General features: G+C 43.3%; 1 protein-coding gene across 1 annotated transcript in view; it reads right to left on the bottom strand.

Annotated features, from left to right (window-relative positions):
• kcnab2a (potassium voltage-gated channel subfamily A regulatory beta subunit 2a) overlaps positions 1–24,968 on the bottom strand; it is a 200,063-nt gene extending 175,095 nt beyond the window's left edge. Inside the window, exon 1 of the mRNA XM_079510145.1 lies at positions 24,897–24,968. The gene's annotated coding sequence lies outside the window, so the exon portion shown is untranslated. The remainder of the gene's footprint in view (positions 1–24,896) is intronic.
• Positions 24,969–25,509: the final 541 nt, after the last annotated feature.

Here is a 25,509-nt window from a genome sequence, read left to right as displayed (position 1 = left end):
TTAACTTAAATTAATATCGGTTCATAAATCGGCTATCGGCTTTTTGATTGTCCACTAATCGGTGATCGGATATATCGGCCAAAAACCATATCGGTCGATCACTATACTTGATATCTTGTCCACTAGTCCCTTCCTAACATTTTAGTCTAGTTTTATTTGTTGACGAAATTGTCAGTATATTTAGTCTTAGTTTTAGGCATCAAGGCTTAGTTTTCATTTAGTTTTCGTCAGTGGAAAAAGGTAGTCAACAAAAACAATTCGTCTTAGTTTCAGTCGACGAAAACAACAGTGCTTCAGTGCATGTGCTGTGAAGCGTGCAGGAGGTTTTCTGGAGGCATGAAGCGTTAACGGCATGCTGTTTATGCATGTCCACATACACGCCTTCGGCCTGCATGCATAATCTGTGTCACGGGCAATCAATGTACGGAGGAGTTCAAGTGCTTGTTTACCAGTCTATTTCTGTGTTCCTTGGTGTAACAGCAGCTGAAGTGTCTAAGTGTGTTAAGGTGCGGGCGCTTGTACGGATGCCAATGAAATGTCTCCACGTCTCATAGTGAAACAAGGAGGTCGTTTGCAGTACGTCAATGGAAACGCATTGCAAAGGTCGGTCGGCAACAAGCGATATGTTATGTTCGGAAAGAAGTAACACTCTATATTCTTAACATTGGTGTTACAATATTAAATGTGATGGATGTCACTGAACATAAGAGGAAACTGTATTGTGTGTGCTTTTATATGTGCGCGCACACACGCGCACAGACACACACAGACACGGACACACACACACACACACACACGCACGCACAAAGACCCTCAAGTGGACCCTTTGTCCTTCTCCTTACACTCATCTAAGCTAGGGGTTCCCAACCTTTTTTGGGGCCAGAGCCCCCTATCCAATATACAGGTCCAGTGTGTATTGGATCCCTGTGTATAGTTTCAACAGGGCAAGTCAGAAAACCTTATGCTAAACAATTAGACGTCCCATTACAAATTCAACGGTCCATGGGTGTTGTTGAGCACAGCCTACCTATACCTGCCAATTCCTGTCTAGGTTACTACGGTCGTTATTTCCATTTGACCTTAATAACTCGGCCATGATGATGACCTTCATCATGAGGACAAATGGAGGATGCTACTGTGAATGTCCTCTTGTAATTCTCATGTTAAAGCTTAGCAGATGACAGCTATTCACGCTTAGAAACACTTACACTTGGGCAAGTCCACTATACAGTACATTTCTCTCTGCCTCGCTCCTCACCGACATAGTTCCGTTTCTCTGTCCCTCTCTCCAACCTCAGCATCTCTCTCTCTGCTTTCTTTCTGGTTCTGCTAGACATGCGTTGCGCTGCGCTCACTGAAAACAAACAATTCTAGTATTCAGTAATGTCTTTTCTTTTCCTTTTTTTTTTGTATTTTCAATTTATTATAATTTTATATAGGGCGTTTTGTATTATTTTCTGTGTGTTTCTCAACCTTATTATGCGTTTATCTTTGTTAATCCATTGAGACCTGGAACGCATCCATGTCACGTTAGCGTTATCGTTTTAAACATTATGTTATAATTTAGCAATTTTAAAATAGCAGATCTACAAGCTCATAGCGCGCCCACCGAGTGGCGCGCTATGAACTTGTAGGTCTGCTATTTTTGAAAAATCGTTAAAATGTGCCTCAAATCTTTCCGAAAATTGTCATGATTTAGAAAACTTTTTTTTTTAATTTCGACGTCAGGCCTGAATGGGTTAAAACATTCTTTGATCACCGTCTTTTGCCGGCTATACGGCCACTGTCCTCTTCAGCACAACAGTGTTTTCCTCAACCCATTTCCTTTAAGAGCCGTTATGTCTGCTTGGTCTATTTTGAGTCCACCTTATGGAGGCAGGCACCACATTAAGTACATAGCCATTGCTTTTGAGCACTATAGCTATAGCTAGGTCCACATGTGCTCTGGCCAACTGGCATGCCTGGAGCGGAACAGGCGCAGTACCACGTCTGGAGTAGGGATGGATGGAGGGAGAGTTGGATGAATGGAGGGAGGGAGGGAGGGAGGGAGGGATGAATGAGCTGGGAAACGAATGGGTAGTAGTAGTAAGACCATCTGAGGCATCTGCTCTCCGATCACTTCCCCTAATGTCTCGTCGGATGGAACAATGAGCATTCATTTGGGTCCCACTGAAATTACCAACCACCACGGTGAAGGAGGGAGGACATAAAGTTAAATAAATGTCTAGCCCATTTTGGACGGGAACTCCTTTTGGTGTTTTAAGAATGATGTTATACTTTAGCTATAGAAAAATAGCAGATCTACAAGTTCATAGCACGCCACTCGGTGGCTCGCTACTAGCTTGTAGATCTGCTATTATGTAATGACCAGGCACCGTCACATAGAGTAGGTCACATACGGTAAGTCACATACGGTAAGTCACATGCTCACATCAACCGGCACCGTCACATACGGTAAGTCACATGCTCACATCAACCGGCACCGTCACATACGGTAAGTCACATGCTCACATCAACCGGCACCGTCACATACGGTAAGTCACATGCTCACATCAACCGGCACCGTCACATACGGTAAGTCACATGCTCACATCAACCGGCACCGTCACATACGGTAAGTCACATACGGTAAGTCACATACGGTAAGTCACATGCTCACATCAACCGGCACCGTCACATACAGTAAGTCACATACGGTAAGTCACATGCTCACATCAACCGGCACCGTCACATACGGTAAGTCACATACGGTAAGTCACATGCTCACATCAACCGGGCACCGTCACATACGGTAAGACACATGCTCACATCAACCGGCACCGTCACATACGGTAAGACACATGCTCACATCAACCGGCACCGTCACATACGGTAAGACACATGCTCACATCAACCGGTCAGCCGGCACCGTCACATACGGTAAGTCACATGCTCACATCAACCGGCACCGTCACATACAGTAAGTCACATGCTCACATCACATCACGTGAGAGACTGTATCACGATTTCTTACATTTACTGATGCCATCGCCACATTACTTATAGGCCGATGCTTGGATTTATACGCATGTGCGCGCCCGTGTCACATTTAATTCCTTGCAGTGACAACCGTGTACGGCACATTATTGTAAATTACTGACTGTCATCGATGCTGTGACATCTTTATCCTGCTTTAGCGCAGGGCTAGTCTTGCGTTGCCAGACTGTTGCTCGCAATTTCCAAATGCTTCCGTCATACAGTCTGGAGCAATGGAAGCTCCATCATGAGTAAGCGATAAATCGGAAGTGGAGCCTCCTCCCCACTTCCGTTTCATCTTTACAGTTGCGCACTTTTATCCTAATATGAATAGAAATCACCATTATATAGCTTGTTGCAGGAAAGGAAATGCAAAAATAAAGAAATAAAATAGAGGAAATGGCAGCTTCCTTACTCTGGTGTAGTTCCACTCTATATAGCATTCAGAGATTGTGGAACAGTTGTCTGGAGACTAGCGCAGGGCTAACCCAAAAAATAATAATATTTGAAGCTTTGTTCGAAAAATCTAGTTTTTTTAATTTTCAATATTTTTAGTTTATCGAGAAAAAAAAAAGCTGATCTAAAATCCCGCAACGCATTGCACCATGACATGTTTAGAGCTTATAAACATCTTACGTGGAGGAGAGAACACGCCCCCAGCACTCCACGATTCAGGAATCACTGAAAAAGAAAAGCGCATTTTTCACCCATTTCCGTCCACTGATAGTGTGATTCATGGGAGATATGAAACAAGTTCATGAAATAAGCAGTAGGTGGCACTACTAGACGCATATTATTTTACACTTATTTTACATGTTGGCGTTCTTTTAGGCTATACACAAATATTATACACGGACTGCCTGGTTGGCGATTGGGCTACAAGTCCTCTATCTATGCTATCCAGAGGCTGTCTTTCAACCCGGCGTGTGTTGTTGACTTGACAGGGGCTGGTAATAGCTTTCGAGGGAACCTAGCCTAAGATTCATGTATCGATTGTGACATTTTCAAATGTCAGAATACATATTACATCTACGAGAGTCGCTAGACTATAGCGTCGTCCGTTCCGAGGTGTTTTGGAGAAATATATTCATTTGCGCATTTAACTTTTTCGATAGAGCCCCAAAATCCCCCCCTTCAAGCGCAAAAGTGTTTATCCAAACAAAAAGAAGACTTATTCGCATTTCGAGGCGTTTCCATTCAGACGTTTATGTGCATGAGCCAATATTGCCCAAAACCAGGGAAACGTGACTACTGACTCACTATTGAATCCCCCCCCCCCAACTGTACTGCGTGTCACTCCCCACTTACACTATCAATAAAGGCAACACCCCCCCCCCCCCCCCCCCCCCCACACACACACACACACACAGAGAAGAACTTGCTACCCATTATGGTACTAAGTGAATGGAGGTCAAACGTTTAAGATTATCAGCAGAGCAGAATAAAAAGGTATTTGACAAGTACCTTGCTGCTGAAATGATTAATTTAACCTGTGCCAAAGGGGTCGATCGACAGTCCACTGGACCGTGTGCAATTTCAGCCCCCCTTTCTTCCTTTAGCCCATTTTGGGCGGGAACCCCTTTTGGTGTTTTAAGCATTATGTTATGCTTTAGCTATTGAAAAATAGCAGATCTACAAATAGCAGATCTACAAGCTCACAGCTAAATGGAGAGTTCCTTGAGGGGGTTCCAGGTGGTCCCCAGCTAAATGGAGAGTTATGAGCGTTAAATTATTGTTAACCTTCTACATTGCTTAATTTACAAGAAGTCTACACAATTAGAGAATATAGAATAATTGTTATTCTTGACCGTTGTCTCTCCTATAGTCTAGGGCTTTAAGCAACTATCGACTATTCAACTAGTCGACTAGTAAATCCACGATCGACCTTGTTGGTACTAGTTGACTAGTTGATAAGAAAAACAAATCTCCGTTTTTGTAGGCCTCAAGATCAGCTAGATTATAGTTATAGTCACCAATGTACAGTTTTTAAATGTACAAATATTATTAAAAAACATAACATTTATTTCCTTTTTTTTACATAATAATACATACATAAAATGTATATAGCGCTTTTCAAGGTACCCAAAGTCGCTTTAGAGAAAAATAAAATAAAAACACTTTTATTAGAAAAAGTAAACTAGTAAAAAAGTTAAAAGGTTAAAACTAGAAACAAGGTGGTGGACAAGGAGGGGGGAGGGGGATTATGTAGGAAAAGCAAGTCTGAAAAGGTGTGTTTTGAGTGTGCTTTTGAACATGTCAAAGGTAGGTAGGCCTAGTTAAACAACTAGTCGACTACTCGACTAGTAAACTGGGCAACTAGTCCAGGGGTTCTCAACGTTTTTGGCCGGGGACCCCCGGAAATGCTTTGGCAATGTCTCGGGACCCCCGCCCTGCCCCCTCCCGACCCCCAATATAAATTGACTGCTACAATAACCTTAAACCATTTTGGGCGGGAACCCCTTTTGGTGTTTTAAGCATTGTTATAATTTAGCTATTTAAAAATAGCAGATCTACAAGTTCATAGCGCGCCGCTATACGAGTTTTTTTTTTTTTTTTTTTGGGGACCCCCTAAAATAATTTGGCGACCCCCCGAGGGGTCGCGACCCACGGGTTGAGAACCCCTGAACTAGTACAAATCACTAGTTCAGTGAAAGCCCTACTGGTACCATAACAACACAGCATGGATTGAATTGTGGACAAAATCTTATCAAGAGACAACGAAACATTCTAAGTTCTGGGTCTGAGAGGCTAAATCTCAACAAATGGTGGTCTGTGACTCAATTGCCTAATAAATAATGGGCCTTGATATGAAATGGGTTGAAAAGCACTGATTTAGATTACGTTAAGTTACTGGTACAACAAACCAAATGTAAATGTTGTCAATTCATCATTTTCATGTTTGTTTTCAAACCATTTGAAAGCAATGAATTCCCCCAGGCAGCATTTTCACCTCCGACTGAGCACATTCAGCAGCAATGTCGGTGGCCAATTACATATAATCTTGGGGGTCCTTGACATGAAAATGTTTGAGAACGACTGACATAGAAACATAGGGTTTTTCAGAAAACTGTCATGATTTGAAAGACATTTGTGACTAAATTTGACTGAGGGACTGCCATTGGATTTTTTTGAATTTTCGTTTCGGACTCATAGCTTCAAATTGACATATTGGTTGTTCAGTTTGGCCCACCAGTTTTGGAGATATGGCTTATAGAGTAATGTCTTGCAGAAAACAGCGAGTTGAGAAAACAGGCTTGAAAGGTTCACTTCTGTGGTCTCTAACATTACACCTAGCTACATGTTTAAGCATTTATTTCATATTTACATGTCGATTTCAGCTCTGACACTTATTTCAGACATGCTCTAGTATGTGAAGAGTCTGCCTGTGCTATTAACTCATTTTGGAAAAAAAAAAAAAAAAGTTTTTCTCCTCTGGTGAAAAGCTGGAATGTGCGCGATGGCAGGCTCTCAGTCAAATCTGGTCACATTTGTAGAATCGTTCCCAGGTCTAAATGGGTTAACAGCAAGTAAGCACAACATCAATTACAATCAAACTTTGTTTTATTAGCCGAACAACAGAGTGTTGTCCAGCGCTGTACATGTACAGGGAATCCAGGGATTCCTCTCTATCACGATGATTTATTGAGCTCCAAGGACATACAATAGGCTACCAGCCAAGGGCAGGGAACATCACAATAACACAATGTTGCAGCGGTAACAGCACACGTTGGGTCAAACCTTGTTGCTCCCCCAGGCCATAAGAGAAAAGACAGTTACGTTTAAAGCAATGTTTTGGCTAGCCGTGCTTACATTTGTTTATATCACAGATGCGGTCTCTAAAGTGCAATACCTCCCGCTTTAAGAACAGCACTTATCCCGAGGCTGTTCGCCTCCTGAATGCTGACCCTCTTTTCACTCGCACTTTACAGCGTGAAGCTGCTTTGTAACTGCGATGAATTGCTATTTATTTATTCAACATGAATTGTAACGTTTTGCATTCTTCTTATTTATTGGTCCCCCTCATATGATGTTTGTACTTTTGTATCGTGTCTACTGTCTGAATATGTGATATGAATATGTGTCTGTTTTTAGTGCACTGAAACAAATTCCAATCAACCCTGTTGACATGGCAATAAAGTCTTGAATCTTGTAGCCTACATTAGTGTGAATCTAAAAACCTGCGGTAACATCAGGAGGGTGAGAACTGTGAGGCAGAAAGTCAGATGACATAATCTTGCTCATTTAGGCTACCATCAGGACTGTGAGGAACTTACAACAGTGATGTCCAAACTGGGACCTGGTGGTGGACGGTGCCCCCAATGGACATTCTGTGGATCTCAATGGAGGCTCAAGAGTCTGAGGTCTCAGTAAATGTGAGATAAGCACAGTTCATGAATATTTAACAAAGCCTTGCTAAATTAAACCTCGGTTATAACCAAAGTCTGTAGTGCAAGAACGAAGGTGGAAGTCAAATTATGTTGAAGGTTGGAGTGCTGCAACTAATGGCTCCAACTGTTACAGTCATCAAATGACCGTACGCTGTCAGTGTCAATACTGACCTGAAAGGTGGGGGTTAACAGAGTTCACATCAGTACTCCGGTATTAGAGTTGAAACAATAGGCCTATAATTAGTTTAAGAGTTGAAACAATAGGCCTATAATTTGTTCATTTTCACAATGCTCTCCAACTGCTAGAAACCAGAGGTCAACGGCATTCACGAGAAGCCAAAAGCTGAGGCTAGTCCTTTTACCATTGACCTGCACACTGTGGAATGGTGTTATTTAATGTTTGGGGTATGTACAGTTGGGTGCCACCGATATTGTCCCTTATCATTTGACCCATTTAGGCCTGACCTCAAAATATTGTCACGATTTTTCAAAAATAGCAGACCTACAAGCTCGTAGCGCGCCACTCGGTGGCGCGCTATGAGCTTGTAGATCTGCTATTTTTCAATAGCTAAATTATAACATAATGTTTAAAACACCAAAAGGGGTTCCCGCCCAAAATGGGTTAACTGTCCTTTTGCGCAGATCACACAAACCTCAGCAAAAAGAAAAGGACAATATCGATGGCCTCCAACTGTATGTACGTACATGCAATTCAGCTTTTTTCCCACTGAAATGCAGTCATCAGCTATAGAACAATGTGCTGCCACTGTCTGTGTCCCAGAAATGAGCTCACCACGCACTGTTAATGCAGCAGCAGAGACACAATTTCACTCGATGACATCATCATCATCATCATCATCATCATCATCATCATCATCATCAAGGCACTCAGAGTCTTGACTTTGCCCTTTGATTCTTGCCGAGTGTAGCACAGCAACGGTATCTGATCCTATTGCAAAAGCTTCCCCATTCCCCCTCTATATAAAAAAATCACACCCATGTGAACTGAGTGGTGCAAGGTCTTATATAGTCTGATCAGCTATGTCAGTGACGTCACACACTAACCATAGCAACCATGCTCACCTGTGCACGGACACGTACACAGACACAAACATAGATACAGACAAAGCTGGTTGTTGGAGTGGTTTGCACCACTCAAAAAAGGTGTGTGGGGGGGGGGGGGGATTCAGCACTGTCAAATTCATGTCACATTACGATTCTACAAATGTCTTCTAAAACCTTACAGTTTTCTGAAATGTGGGCGCAAATCTTTGAATATATATTCTTTCAGAGCTCATATATTTGCTTCTGGAGGGGTCCCTGGAACTACATATTTTCAGATGGGGGTTATTTACATATTATAATAGGAAATAGTGAACTAAGTGAAATCCCTACCAGAGGGTGACATGATTGCATCCTGTCTCAACGTAGTGAGTCTAAGGATGCAGGCTATTTGCATCACTGACAGTACGCAGGGCCCCAAGGTACTGCAACGTGTACACAGCATGAGTGGATGTGAACTTCCCTCCATCCATGCGAGACATTATACGATGAAGGCTTGTCAGCAAGGCTTGCATAATCATTCATCAATTATTGCAGTCACCCCAACCAACCACGGTCTGTTTTAGTTGATGCCGCCTGGAATGGCTCAGAAGCCATTAGGCTACAGACAGTATACAGTAAAGAGCTTCTTCCCCCCAGACTATCATCAGGCACATGAACAAGCAAATAAAGACCACCTTTGTAACGTGTAACATTGCTTGCCTATAATTGCAGGGGTTCACAACCTGCGGGTCGCCAAGTTATTTCGGGGGTCACCAAGTTATTTTCTGAATGTGTAAAAAAAAAAAAAAAAAAATCATACCGGTCTGAACTGGGTACTGTACTGTACTGTACTGTACTGTCTCTCCTCCCTGGCCTGTGTGTGTGTGTGTGTGTGCGCGCGTGTATGTGTGTGTGTGCGCGCGTGTATGTATGTATGTATGTATGTATGTATGTATGTATGTATGTGTGTGTGCGCGCGCAACAGTGACACTTGGTGGTGGTCAAACGCTATTTCCGTGCGTGGACACGTACACATAGGGACAAAGGGACACACATAGCCGTCTATAGGAGTGGTTAGCACCACTCAAAAAAAGGAAAAAAATAAAAGACAATCTGAAGTGACCTGTGTGTGTGTGTGTGTGCGTGTGTGTCTGTTAGGCTGCTCAACAGTGACACTTGGTGGTCACACAGCGCTATTGTTGTAATCATTTGGACACAGTTGGAGTGGTTAAGCACTGCTTAAAAATAAAATAAAAATATGGGGGGGGGGGGGGAAGGGTTGAGAACACCTGAACTATGAAGTTTCAGCCACACCAATGTCCCATGGACTCAAGTTAAATACGTTGTGCAGAAGTGTGAGATTACAGTAGCTCCAGAAACACAGAAAGACCCTCTGATAATATGGCTAGCCATGCTGTAAGAACACCATCATATCGTGAACACAACCAATCCATCCCAAGCTAGATCGCGTCATCATTGAGGAGGGCTGCAGCTCCAAAAATGCTTTCACTTCTGCCCATAGGCGGCGTTACAAATGTGAAATGTTGAACCATACACATATAAGTAAGACGCGCGAACGCGGGAAGTGAACGCAGCTCGTAAATTACAATAACAACAATTAGAATAAATTACGTACTTTTTTAAGGGTATTTTTTTAAGTTATATTTTTTTTTAAGTTTTTTTTTTAAGTTATTTTGTTTTTTTAAGTTCTCTTTTTAAGTTTTTTTTTAAGTTACGTTTTCTTTTAAGATTTTTTTTAAGTTAAGTTTTTTTAAGTTAAGTTTTTTTTTAAGTTTTCTTTTTACATTTTTTTTTAAGTTAAGTTTTTTTTAAGTTAAGTTTTTTTTAAGTTAAGTTGTGTGTGTGTGTGTGTGTGTGTGTGTGTGTGTGTGTGTGTGTGTGTGTGTGTGTGTGTGTGTGTGTGTGTGTGTGTGTGTGTGTGTGTGATACAGCTGCGCCCTCTGGTGGTGGGCGGGTGGTGTTACAGCGTGACACACACACAGACACACAGACATGATCTGCTGGGTCTCATAGTAAATGCTCACTGCATTCGCAATCACTGCGTTCGCAATTATACCCTGGGTAGGTCGCCCACCCAGCCGGGTGGAGATATGTGCTCCATCCTAGTTCCTAACGAAAGTCAATAGTGAAATGCAGCTTTGCTCACAAGCTCTTAGCGGTATATGTTCATGGAATTGTTTGTATTTATTTTTAAACATGGGTATATTTTAATTAATTAATAAATCACACCCGTGTGAAGTGAGGGACGCTCTAATCATCACACATTGAGAACTGGATGCTCTACGCTACCACCTAGTGGGCAGAGAAAGTGTTAATACATTCTTTTTAAACACACCTGTGGGAAGTGAGGGGCGCTCTTATCATCATACATCATCTCATTTTGACCAATCACAATTTGCGTAATCCGGAAAGCTGGGCATAGGAGGGGCTAGCACCCCTCAAAAAAAAAGTTAGACACAGCAGCACTGTGAGACACTGTAGCTCTTGAAGTGTTGAAGTGATGACAACCGTTATATTCCTCTGTAAGTTCATACACACATGCTGTTGACATACTGTACTACTGTATGCTATTTCAGGATACATGAGTCTTCTCTGTAGGCATGTGTGACTGAGGGGAGGCCCAGGCTTTCTGCAGCAGTGCTTCCCAAACGCTCGAGACTAGTGATGGGAGATTAGATTAATCGGCAAACACATCGGTATCGGCCAATTATTTTAGTTTTTAGATTAATCGGCATTGGTTCGATTAATCAATCAGTCTTTACAGATAAACAAGCCGAAAGTAACAGCTTGAACAGATCTACAAGCTCAAGGGGCGACTGTGGCTCAAGAGGTAGTCGTCCAATGATCCATGGGTCAGCGGTTCGAATCCCGGCTCCTCCTGTCTACATGTCGAAGTGTCCTTGGGCAAGACACTGAACCCCAAATTGCTCCCGATGTGCTGGTTGGTACCTTGCATGGCTTCCACCGCAATCGGTGTGTGAATGGGTGAATGTAATGCACAATCTATGTAAAGCGCCTTGGATAAAGGCGCTATATAAATGCACCATTTACCATTTACTCAGTCACCATATTAAATATAAAAGGTATTAAAGTTAAATCTGCCTGCAGTGCAGATACCCTGTTACATTTATTTTTCAGAATGGACAAATTATAATTTTTCAATACAGAATGAGATCATATCGACATCGGTAATATCGGTCATCGGCCATACCAGCAATTAATCGGATATCGATATTGGCCAAAATGTCTCATCGGCACATCCCTACTCGCGACCCAAAACAGAAATTAGACTAGTGAAAATAGCCGATCTACCAGCTCACAACGTGGCGCGAAGCGGCGCGTTGTGAGCTTGTAGATCGGCTCTTTTCTTCCGTTTTGTTTGGGGAAACAAGTTTTCTACAGTATATGGGAATAACAGCGATTGGGCTCACTCACAGAGATGATGTGCCATCTCTTCTCTCTTCACTGCCGCTTGTTTCAGAGCATTCAACAGCTTATAAATACTGCACCAAACCAAACCTCTGCAGCCTGCATTTCTCTCTCTGCTTCCTCTCCAGCCTTGGACTAAAGCCCACAGGCAGGCAGTCACACATGTACAGTACACACACACACACACACACACACACACACACACACGTGACACGATACAAATATACATGTGGCCATGGGCATGCATGCGTACACACACAAATAAATTCACATGGGCATGCATGCACATACGTGACACACACACACACACACACACACACACACACACACACACACTAGTGACAGCATAACACATGGCCAACTGTCACAACCTCTCAAATGATGCAGTACACACAGGTCAGCAACTCTGGAGTTTAGTTAAAGCCCGGGCTTCAGGGTGTTACCGATCCCGTCAGCAACGTACTGCAACCAATAAGCACTGCAGCAGCAGCAGCATCAGGGGCAGATGAGGAGAAATGGACGTGTGCGTAGCGTGCGTGCAATTTACCTTCTAGCAAACCTATTTTAAGATACTTCTATTTTTCCCCCTCTCTCTTTTACAACATGACAGCATTGGCTGGTCCCTGACTCCCTGGAAAGAATTCAAGAAGACAGGGTATCTATGCATAAAATGTGATATGCAAGACAGTGAAATAATGCATTCCAGTGAGATACGGTATGCAAGGATAGTTCTCAATGCACCAACGGCCAGCATACGAAGAGACAGCGAGTGGGAGAAGATCTAGACAGGTAGAAAAGCCCTACACTCCATTAGCCTACTGTTTATTAACCTATATGAACCCTTCAGCTAAGAACATAATAGGGTTTAAGACAGTCGTGAAACGTAGCATCTGTCTGCTGCTGCTCCGCTGGAAAGAATGACAACACACATCACAGTCAACCGTCATCACAACACTCTCTGACATATGGGAGGAGAGAAACAGCGAGAGTGCACGAGAGAGAGGGACCGAGAGAGACGAGTGCGAGAGAGGGAGACGGAGAGGTATAGTCCAACACCTAGAGCTACAGACCTGGCTGTGATGCATCTGAACACCCACCTCAGTCTGCTCGCTGAAACGCCTGACACACCGGTCACAGCTCCGAACAGAGGAGGAGGAGGAGGAGGATGGCAACGAGATAAGAGGAAGAGCAGCCAAATTCCGACAGAAGGAACGAGAATGAGGGAAGCGAACACATCTACGGATTCCCTCGTCTGTTGCCAGAGAGCCGTGTGTGTGTGTGTGTGAGACATGAGACAGACTAACCCAAGACACGCACGCGCGAGAGATTGGCCCACGCAAACATCGGGGGGGGGGGGGGGGGGGGGGGGGGGGGGGGAATTAAGAGAAAGGGGGGAGACAGAATGAATGTCAGCCTAGAGAGTCGTAGATGAGAGCACATGTCCCTCCCCGCCCCTCTCGTTCCCTCCCTCCTTTCTTACTTTCTCTAAAATGAACACACCTCCCTTTGCATGTCGGCACGCATTCAGAACAGAGGGAGAAGAGCATTCAGAACAGAGGGAGAAGAGCATTCAGAACAGAGGGAGAAGAGCATTCAGAACAGAGGGAGAAGAGCAACACAATGATTCTGAACAAATCATACAGGCACAGGCTTCTCTGCCTTTTCTCCCTCACCAAAGGAACAAAAACTAAACACCCAAGGCCGTTTCTCAATATGCTCACTTACTGTCTGTACTGTACTAGCGATTAGCAAACTTGTGAAATGTCATGTGACACGTTGACGTAGCTTGTAGATCTGCACATATCCACAGTGAACGAGCTGAAGTTTGTAAGGCGAACTTGCAAGTTTGTACTTCCAAAGACGCAACTTAAAGACGTAGTGAAATTAAAAATATGTTTTTCACACATTTAGACGGTATCCGTGGCCATCATATGGGCATACCTAACAATGGATGCCAAAACAATGAGAACATTTCCACTCGTGTATTTTTATATCAAAAGTCCATAAAAATCCAATTTGAATTACTTCCTTTGAACGAAAACATGACGCGTGAAAACGTGTCAAAGTCCTGCATGAATAAAAATGTATCTTGATTCCATTCACCTGTTTGATTCCCATTGTTGCATGTTCATCCAAACGCAGCTGATTTTGATTACAGAACTACTCAGTTTTTAAATCACATTCAAGATGACATTCAGGCAGTCTATTACTTGTTTCAAACTAAATCAGCATGCTAAAATATGTATCTGAAAACATTATAGGTTAGAAATCAGCCACATGGCAGCAATCTGGTAGAGCTGGCCGACTGTCTCACTTGTAAACAAACAAACTCCATGCCACCGAAATGGACATTGGACTACGTCTTTAACACTTTCGGGGGCCTTAGATTAATCTATCCATCCTATCTAGGCTGCCAGGATTGATCGATTACCTTTGGAGCATAACGGCGAAGTATTTGCAGCTTTGATCGGCGAAAATCCGGCGGAAAATAGTCCCATAGTTTGTTGTTAAAGAGAAAAACATGCCGCTGCGAGACGAACACAGCCTCCACAGCATGTTGCAGTCCAAACAAACCCCCCGTTCACTTGCATTGAACTCATTTTCCCAGAAGCCCTAGTAGCCCAGAGCATAGATTGATTTCCGGTTTCGTCATCATGACAAATCCGCTCTCTTTTTAATTATTAAAAAAAACGGATTAAACACATTAAACAAATAGCGGGTTTAGCGTATTACGCAGCACCGACACCGGATTAAATAGCGGGGAACACGGGATACGCAGTAGAACTGTTAACTTAAGTTCGGGTAAGTTAGTGATGAGAACGGCACAAGATTACGCGAGTGTTGCACAGAATATGGCAGACATGCTGGAGTCTCAGGCTTATCTCAAATCTTATGAAGGTATAGCCCGCACAACTCCAAACGGTCTCAAACTTCTTGAGCATTCTTACCGGGTGCGCGGTCGCGTAAATAACTTAAACAAACATTTCTCTAAAAGAGAAAACCAGCACTCACGGAACTCATGTTTTAAGGCACTCTTAATTTATTTAATTGTTGACATGATATGCTGCAGAGCAGCAGCAACGAACGCGTTTCGGCATTCAAGCCTTCATCAGCGTTGTCTGCTGGAGACACGGGAAGTGTCACATTATATAGTCTCCCTAGGTGAGACAACTTCCTCTGTCCCGTGCAGACACATGAACACACAGCCAACTTGTACCACAAGTGCAAATATTCAGCAGTTCAGACAGTCATTAAATAATAGACATCAAAGTCCATAAATGCATATATAGGACTAAAGGCGAAATATCGGAGTTTCCTGTCATCTTGTCACATATGAAAGTCCCAGAGGTTATGGGTATACACATTGAAACACAGTATTTACAAAATACAAAGAGGTACATCTGACTGAGTCCTTGAGGAGAGAGGGGGGGTTTCAAGGGGTTTAGGGGACTCGGCTAGATCAAGCAATGAATATATTATCTCAAATCTTCTCGCAGACACCATAATTCATATTGGCAGTACAAATATGATGCAAAGCTCAGCCAAGTGAAGCCGACAATCAGGGAAGCCGGCAGTGTTGTTTTTGGCAGCAAGTTTTGATTTTAGTTTTAGTCATAGTCTCTTGAATAGTTTATTTAGTTTTAGTCACCTGGAATGTTTTAGTGTTAGTCTAGTTTTAGTCGACTAAATATAAGATTTTAGTCGACTAAATCTACAGTTGATTTAGTCAACTGAAATGTATTTTGGCGGGCCTTGATTCCGTCGTAATGACTGTTTATTGACATTGACGATGACATTTACACTTGCTGAAAATAGCCGATCTACAAGCTCACAACGCGCCGCGCTGCGACGCGTTGTGAGCTTGTAGATCGGCTATTTTCAGCATGCAAACAATTGTAAAATGACTTATACTGGATCTCTTGTCCAGTGGTCCCTTTGTTGTAGATTAAATAATCTTCCAAAGATGAAGGAATGACAAAGTTATTCAGGGTGTTCTCAAGTATTGAGAATTTATTAAGAAGATTCAGCAGAGAAACAATATACAGAGAGTGAGGAACAGGCCTCCTTGCCTTTTCCAGCAGCCCCTCCGGGCGCAAGCTTCCTCCACCCCATTCCCAGACAGTCCTTATAGTCTTGTCTTAACAGAGATGCAAATACTAACTGTCCATATATGGATCTGCGCTAAACATAAGGCTGACACAAATAAGTATACCTTTGCTGACAGCGTGGAGGGGTCAAGTCAGCTGTTAGATTGACAGCTGCATGAATTAGACTGAGCACATTGCGGTGAGCAAAGAGACTTAATGGAAGGAAGATAAATACACAATAATGCATATATGTGGAACTGTTTATTTGTTTATTTGTTTATTTGGATCCCCATTAGCTACTACCTTAGTAGCAGCTACTCTTCCTGGGGTCCAACTGTAGTTGGCGTTCTAAAATTCCCATTACAGGACAAGTCATTTGTTGACAAAATTGTCAGTATATTTAGTCTTAGTTTATCATAGCTTAGTTTTTATTTTATTTTGCAGCTTTCCGTGCTCGTACTGACGTCCAAATACGGTACATACACGGACACACATAGCTGCGTAATGGAGCGGAGGCACCGCTCAAAAATGTAAGTAATCACTAGAATAATCGCAGAGACATTTTCCGATGTGTAGGCCTAGTTTGTTACTAACTTCCACAGAGATGCCGTTTGCTTGACCACAAATGCTAAGAATGTTTTTTTACAGTAGACGTAACATTATTATTTGGTTCCATGTTTGCACAATATTTACATGACCATTTACCCTGCCGTTTGTTGACTAGGCTCTCTCTCTCTCTCTCTCTCTCTCTCTCTCTACACCGTGCAATTATGTTTTGCAAACATTAATTCCATTATTCAGATTACACTGATACACAGAGCCTAGTCCTTCCATGTGCCAGAAGCGTACCTCCCAGCCCTGGCAGAGTAGTTCTGGAGTAGTTCCAACGGATTATGTGGCCCTGTTTTTTCCCTAATGGGTCTGATCGTGGGTATAGCTACTGGGACGTAAGTCGGGACTTGATCACCTGGGTCACCTGAGTGAGGGGTATGATGTTGGTAGACCCGAAACCCTGATGACCTTGGGATACATCACTGAGGATACGTCCCAGGTGATGACCTTGGGATGCATCACTGAGGATACGTCCCAGGTGATGACCTTGGGATACATCACTGAGGATATGTCCCAGGTGATGACCTTGGGATACATCCTGAGGATACGTCCCAAGTGATGACCTTGAGATACATCACTGAGGATACGTCCCTGGTGATGACCTTGGGATACATCACTGAGGATACATCCCAGGTGATGACCTTGGGATACATCACTGAGGATACGTCCCAGGTGATGACCTTGGGATACATCACTGAGGATACGTCCCAGGTGATGACCTTGGGATACATCACTGAGGATACGTCCCAGGTGATGACCTTGGGATACATCACTGAGGATACGTCCCAGGTGATGACCTTGAGATGCATCACTGAGGACACACACACACACACACACACACACACACACACACACACACACACACACACACACACACACACACACACACACACACACACACACACACACACACACACACACACACACACACACACATCCACAAGGAGGAGCAGTGCACCAAAGCATTATGGGAATTGTAGTCCAGGAAGGAAGTGAGACACTGGGCTCACTGCTAAAATATATAAAACCACATAAACCCCCAGGAAGTGTTCTACATCTTCTAACTGTCCCTTTAACATTATAAGTGTATGGTTATTTTTACCCTCTAATTGCCAGACGGCTGGGTAAGGGAAGGGTGATGCCTCTGTGTTCCTGCCAGGTGCTCAAGTGTTTGCCATTCTCAACACCAGCTGAGAAGTTGAGGAAAACACAAACATATACTATACTATACTATACTATTCTATTCTGAAAGTAGTAGGCTATGGACAATGGACAACCAGGCCTTTAGGGGCATGAAATAGCTGCAAGCATACTAAGACAAATATTCAAATACTATGAAATCATAATCTTAAATTATTATAGCACCAGTCAGATATGACATCACGATGAATGTCGACTATAAATACCTACAATACTAAAGTCAGGACTCGAGTGTCGAGTTAACTCATTTAGACCTGAGGATGATTCTACAAATGTCTTCTAAATCCTGACAGTTTTCTGAAAAACCCTATGTTTCTATGTCAGTGGTTCTCAAACTATTTCATGTCAAGGACCCCTAGAATTATATGAATTTGGCCACCGGCCCCTCATCTCAAAATATGTTGTCCCAGGGACCTCCCAGAAGCAAAGATTTTAGTTAAAAACATTCGCTCTGAAAAAATATACATTAAAAGATTTGCGCCACATTTACACGATTTTTCAAAAATAGCAGACCTACAAGTTCGTAGTGTGGCACTCTGTGCCACGCTATATGAGCTTGCAGATCTGCTATTTTTCAACAGCTAAAGCATAACATAATGCTTAAAACACCAAAAGGGGTTCCCACCCAGAATGGTTTAATACTCAATGGGGTGGTAGGGGGCCGGGCTGAGCCGTGGGATACTGCTCCAACACTCCACAACCGCCACTGCATGATCCGTTACATTCAGTGGACGTTTTGGCTAGCTCAACCTTTCCGCTTGCGAAGCCCCCACCCGTTATTTTATTAGTTCACTTGACATGAATATACAGTATAGCTCCAATTCCCACTTCATGGGGGTCTTTAAATAAAGACCCTGTGATACTTTATGAAACTAAATATAAAGCCACTGAAACATGACCAGCTTGCAAATCAAGGATAGTCTAGAGATTGAGACATGCGTGCCTCATGTTGAATCATGACTCTGGTCCTCTGGGAAGGGCTCAGAGAAGGCCATTAGGCCTGCCCGCCTTGAGGATTAGTAGACACAGAGCAAGTGACAGCGACAGGTATTAAGCCATTTTGACCTGGGAACGATTCTACAAATGCCTTCTAAATCTGTCATTCTCAAACATTTTCATGTCAAGGACCCCCAAAATTATATGTAATTGGCCACCGACCCCCATCTGAAAATATGTTGTTCCAGGAACCCCTCAGAAGCAAAGATGTGAGTTAAAAACATTGGCTCAGAAAGAATATATTCAAAGATTTGCACCACATTCACGATTTTTCAAAAATAGCAGACCTACAAGCTCATAGCGCGGCACTCTGTGCACTCTGCGCTATGAGCTTGTAGATCTGCAATTTTTCAATAGCTAAAGTATAACATGATGCCAAAAGGGGTTCCCGTTCAGAATGGGTTAAGCCAGCTAGTTAAAGGCTCTATAACATCTACTATAACACAAAGTTCCACCTAAGCCTCGATCAGCTACTGGCATGGTACCATAACGGTAGATTACTAGATGTATTGCTTCAAGGTGCAGGATTTGAGCAATAAAGACAAACAGTGCTACTGAGCAATGTTTGAATGCAACTGCTATAACGCGATTTCTAAAGGTTGTGTGGCAGCGAATTTCGTGACGTATGAGGGGAAAAAGTCCCATGCACGTTGCAAAGGAAGCTCAGCAGCTGATTTTTAACAAGTTATCTAAAGCAGACACGTTACGTATACCGGTGTGTACAGCAGGTCAAGATCATACTCTCCAGAGACACAACAAAGAGTGCAAAGTAGTGCTTCTGGAAGTGGTCATTTTGTCAAAAGGTATTTTCACTTCTTCTCCAGTCTCGGAGACTACACTAAAATGTTAGGAAGGGACTAGTGGACAAGAGATCCAGTATAAGTCATTTTACGCTTGGTTTCATGCTGAAAATAGCAGATCTACAAGCTTGTAGATCGACTATTTTCAGCAAGTGTAAAAACAGTCACTACGATGGCATCGCCAGGCCCGCCAAAATACATTTTAGTCGACTAAATCAACTGTAGATTTAGTCGACTAAAACTAGACTTAACACCAAGACATTCCAGGTGACTAAAATGAAAACTATTCAAGAGACTATGGCTAAAGCCATCAAGGGTTGGATTGGGGGTAAGTCCCTGCGACATACTAGCGTCTTGTCCAGGGGGTGTACTTGTATATCAAGCTGCCTCATGCTACAGAAACAGGAGAGAGGCTCCTGCCCTATGGGCCTCATGGCTCGGCAAGGCTACTACTACGTAGTAGCTAAAGATAAAATCAAGTTCGCCTTCTCCTACCCAGAGTGTAGAGTAGGAGAGTAGCGACTCGCTTTGATCTCGCCGCAAAGCGGGTGCCTACGGGCTATAGTTCCAAACATTGCTCCTATGGCTGGAACTATCCCATTGAGATAGAATGAGCACTTCTGCATTCCATTGTTACAATTACTCTCCTACGAGATTACTCTGCTCCTACCAAACCACACATCTCACCATGCACAACACCAACAGCACGCCTGTCCAGACCTAACGCACTACCTTGCATCCATGCCAATGTCATATTTACAGTACAATACCCATGTTCACGAAAACCACATTCTTGCAACACCACCAGCCTGCTTGCTGAGCCTGTGACGTCAAAATCGTCACCACTTTGTTGACAGCATCCACACCACAGCCATAGTAAGACACAGTTACGATAACTCTGTTCACTAGAATGGCAGTAGCCGCGGTATATACACTTCCACGTAGTGTTGACTACACTAATAAGGACCCATGCCGGTCACCACCAGCAACAAGACGCAGGCAATAACCCTACATTACTCCCTACAACAAAACAACATGCCATGAAGACAACGACCATCATCTGTTAAAATCTGCTTATTTTACTTTAATTGTATTTGCTTTGATGGGGAGAATAGTTATCAGATATCTTGCAACTAACTTGGACTAATGATTTGTAAGACCTGTTGTGTTTGTATTGTGTTATAGGTTAGGTATACTGTGCAAAAATGCAGTTTTCCTACCTGCCTCACTGTTCATGTGCATACTCAATGTGTTTTTGTACAGTCATTTCATGTTACTCACTACTTACACCTTCTCTAATATCCAAAAATAAAATAGCCTATGACAAAATATGCAGTGTGTTGTCCACAGATACAGATCTCCATATTTGCCCAACTTGTGCTGAGCGCCAGTCGCCAGTGTGTGAGCTCCGCGCAGCGGCCTGAACTCTAGGGGCTCCATTTTTGTCACCGCTAAACCCCTTATCCCTAAACTTCTTTGCCTTTTTTTTTACTATTTTGAAAAACATTTTTGAATAGTTCAACTAGCCAATCGACATTGACACGTTGTGAGCTTGTAGACTGGCCATTCTAACTATTAAAAAATGTTTAGCAAAATAGTAAAAAAAGGCAAAGAAGTTTAGGGATAAAGGGGTTTAGCGGTGACGAAAATGGAGCCCTAGATGTGAGGTCCCAAACACTGCAGCACAGCAGCCTGAACTCTAGATGTGAGGTCCCAAACACTGCAGCACAGCGGCCTGAACTCTAGATGTGAGGTCACAAACAATGCAGCACAGCGGCCTGAACTCTAGATGTGAGGGCCCAAACACTGCAGCACAGCGGCCTGAACTCTAGATGTGAGGTCCCAAACACTGCAGCACAGCGGCCTGAACTCTAGATGTGAGGTCACAAACACTGCAGCACAGCGGCCTGAACTCTAGATGTGAGGTCCCAAACACTGCAGCACAGCGGCCTGAACTCTAGATGTGAGGTCCCAAACACTGCAGCACAGCGGCCTGAACTCTAGATGTGAGGTCCCAAACACTGCAGCACAGCGGCCTGAACTCTAGATGTGAGGTCCCAAACACTGCAGCACAGCGGCCTGAACTCTAGATGTGAGGTCACAAACAATGCAGCACAGCGGCCTGAACTCTAGATGTGAGGGCCCAAACACTGCAGCACAGCGGCCTGAACTCTAGATGTGAGGTCCCAAACACTGCAGCACAGCGGCCTGAACTCTAGATGTGAGGTCACAAACACTGCAGCACAGCGGCCTGAACTCTAGATGTGAGGTCCCAAACACTGCAGCACAGCGGCCTGAACTCTAGATGTGAGGTCCCAAACACTGCAGCACAGCGGCCTGAACTCTAGATGTGAGGTCACAAACACTGCAGCACAGCGGCCTGAACTCTAGATGTGAGGTCCCAAACACTGCAGCACAGCGGCCTGAACTCTAGATGTGAGGTCCCAAACACTGCAGCGCAGCGGCCTGAACTCTAGATGTGAGGTCCCAAACACTGCAGCACAGCGGCCTGAACTCTAGATGTGAGGTCCCAAACACTGCAGCGCAGCGGCCTGAACTCTAGATGTGAGGTCCCAAACACTGCAGCACAGCGGCCTGAACTCTAGATGTGAGGGCCCAAACATCTAGTTTATCTAATCAGGAGATGCAAAGTGCACCAGTGTAATTTAATTGCATCATTCATTAGCCAAACCAAACCAACCCCACACACACACACACACACACACACACACACACACACACACACACACACACACACACACACACACACACACACACACACACACACACACACACACACACACACACACACACACACACACACACACACAGAGAGAGAGAAATAGGGAAGCAAGCTCTTAACTTGTCAGTGTACTCGAGCATAATAATAGGCCTATCTCACAGCCCGCTTTCCACGCCCACTTCCGGTAGATAGTGGTGTCATTTAACATTAGCATTTACACGTTCTTTTCTCTGGAGAATCTAAGTACATTTTCTAATGTAAAAATGTGACAGACCAATATTATTATGAAGCAAACAAGATGGTAAATCAGCTCGAACAGATAGAACAAACCTTACCTTGAGAAAACAAAAGTTGTAGACTTCTTAAATAACCTCTGTTAACATGTAGTGTCTATGGAGTGACGTCACGCTATCACCACTAGCCCCGAAAGGGGGCGTAAAAAGGGGGCGGGGAAATTCTGTGAGATAGGCTTATTCTAACGTGTTATGTGGCAGTGCAGAGTGCAACAGTGCAAAAATATTAACATTCCAGAAATTACTGAAAATCACAATTCCTGTGTGAACTGAGTGGTGCAACTCCGTGTGGGGGTCCCCGGAACTTCCAGACCCACAGGAACGCGCCCAGGGATGGAGGGACATAATTATAAGGATGGACATTGCTGTTCCTTGGAATGGCTGCACCACTCAAAAACACTGGGGCATTAATAAGAATGTACAATATGATTTGCATTCTGAGAGAATGACAACGATGATTTATTTATTAAAGTCTATAAATTAATCTCATGAAGTAGGACAAACATCATAATTACGTTTTTTTTTTTAAATAACATTGCACAGTCAAACTAGCCTCTAAATTGTTGTGCAGTGCACCAAACATACTCACACATGAATAGGTACCAAACATACATTGACATGTGACTCACAAAACTGTGGCAGAATACTGGAGTCAGAGCTATAGAGCTTCTGCTTATGCAGGTGGTCCACACTAGTTGTAAACGATATACTTCCTTCTTGTTTGAGAAACCCCTTCCTCTACTCACCGCTCTGTGAGGTAAGAAATGACTAAACACTTTATTTACCCAGCAGAAGAAACATCCGTTTCCAGCGGCTACAACCAAGTGAAACATACAGTATACAGCAATTAGCTGTACAGTCATGTTCTGCAATTGATTCTACTGAGAAAGAGATGATCCCAAACACTGGCCATCACCATCAGTCACTCATGTTCCGGGAATAAGTAGCATATACAAGAATAGTCTAAAACACAATCATGACAAAGTGACAACCATGAGCCAACCGCTATATAACGATATGCCGTCATCATATATAGATTCTATAATATGATGACGCCTATCGTTATAAAGCGCGCCCGCAATACTCTGCATTTCCATGTTTATTGAGAAAAAACAGTCGCAAACATCCCCAGGACGTCAGCACAGCAGTCAGGAGTGCAATGAGAACGTCATGTGGGTGGTTGCTATACAGCGCTGCTGCAGCATCATTTCTCTTAGGGGGCAAGCCTGCTCTGTATAGCAGCCTACAACGGTGTCGCTTGCCGAAAGGAAACAACAGAACTAAAAGCCCAACAACACGTCGCATTCGTTATATTGGGCTTGTATTTCTGTTCTTTTTGCCGCAAACGATCCGTGCCATGAAGCTTTGAATGATGTGGAGTAGCTCTAGATGAGGTGCATTGTATCCAGACAGAGCAGCCAGACAGAGGTACATTGTATCCACACTTTGAATGATGAGGAGGTATGATGATACATTGTATCCAGAGCATTCTGACCGCAGCGCTGCTGCAGCATCATTTCTCTTAGGGGGCAAGCCTGCTCTGTATAGCAGCCTACAACGGTGTCGCTTGCCGAAAGGAAACAACAGAACTAAAAGCCCAACAACACGTCGCATTCGTTATATTGGGCTTGTATTTCTGTTCTTTTTGCCGCAAACGATCCGTGCCATGAAGCTTTGAATGATGTGGAGTAGCTCTAGATGAGGTGCATTGTATCCAGACAGAGCAGCCAGACAGAGGTACATTGTATCCACACTTTGAATGATGAGGAGGTATGATGATACATTGTATCCAGAGCATTCTGACCGTCCATATATATATATATATATATATATGGACGGTCAGAATGCTCTGGATACAACGTATCATCATACCTCCTCATCATTATATATATATATATATATATATATATATATATATATATATATATATATATATATATATCATATGCCACCATGGCAGCTAATTTACACCATATATGCAGCCAAACAAAGCCACGGTTGGCTGTAGAAAACACTGCTCAGTCCTACAGCGTTATTAGCCGACAGACACATGTATGGTAGTGTCATAAAATTCTATAAAAAGATACATATGGCGCCTTCATTAAGAAGGAAACTAAACCTGCAGACTTGCCTGTTTTATAACTCTCGCCTCGAGCATGTCTTGTGTCTATGAACGTTTACCGAACTGTGTAAACAACGCACAGACAAGCACACAGACCGTGTTGACATGTTTGCTGTAATACACACACACACACTCAGTCACTTACCCTTCTGCTAAATCTGTCCTCTCCTTTGAAGTGAAGCTTTCTTCTGCCTTCTCTCTCCTGCTACTGCTGCTGTTTAGACATGGAGACCACGCGCTACTGCGGAGCCCCGCCCTGTTGGCTGCGGGGTGGCCACCCATTGGCTTCCGCCGTTCACTGCAGCCACCCACACATTGTAATTGGTCAGACCGAACTGTCAATCTATTTGCGTTCTGTGTTTCCCGCGCTGTATCTATAGTGAAGCCGTCAGGAAATCAGGCTTTTGTCCATCATTCATCATGATCATTATGAGGGACCCCCCCCCCCCCCAGAAGCAAATATGAGTTTAAAACGTTTGAAAGAATATATATATATATATTCAAAGATTTGTGCCACATTTATGATTTTTGTCCATCATTCATCATGATCATTATGAGGGACCCCCCCCCTCCCCCCCAGAAGCAAATATGAGTTTAAAACGTTTGAAAGAATATATATATATATATTCAAAGATTTGTGCCACATTTATGATTTTTCAAAAATAGCAGACCTACAAGCTCATAGGCTTGGCACTTGGTGCCACGCTATGAGCTTGTAGATCTGCTATTTTTCAATAGCTAAAGTATAACACCAACCA

The sequence above is a fragment of the Electrona antarctica genome (assembly GCF_951216825.1).
Source record: "Electrona antarctica genome assembly, chromosome: 9".
NCBI classification, from domain to species: domain Eukaryota; kingdom Metazoa; phylum Chordata; class Actinopteri; order Myctophiformes; family Myctophidae; genus Electrona; species Electrona antarctica.
Note: the sequence above shows the minus strand (reverse complement) of the source record. Positions and strands in the feature narration are given on the sequence as shown.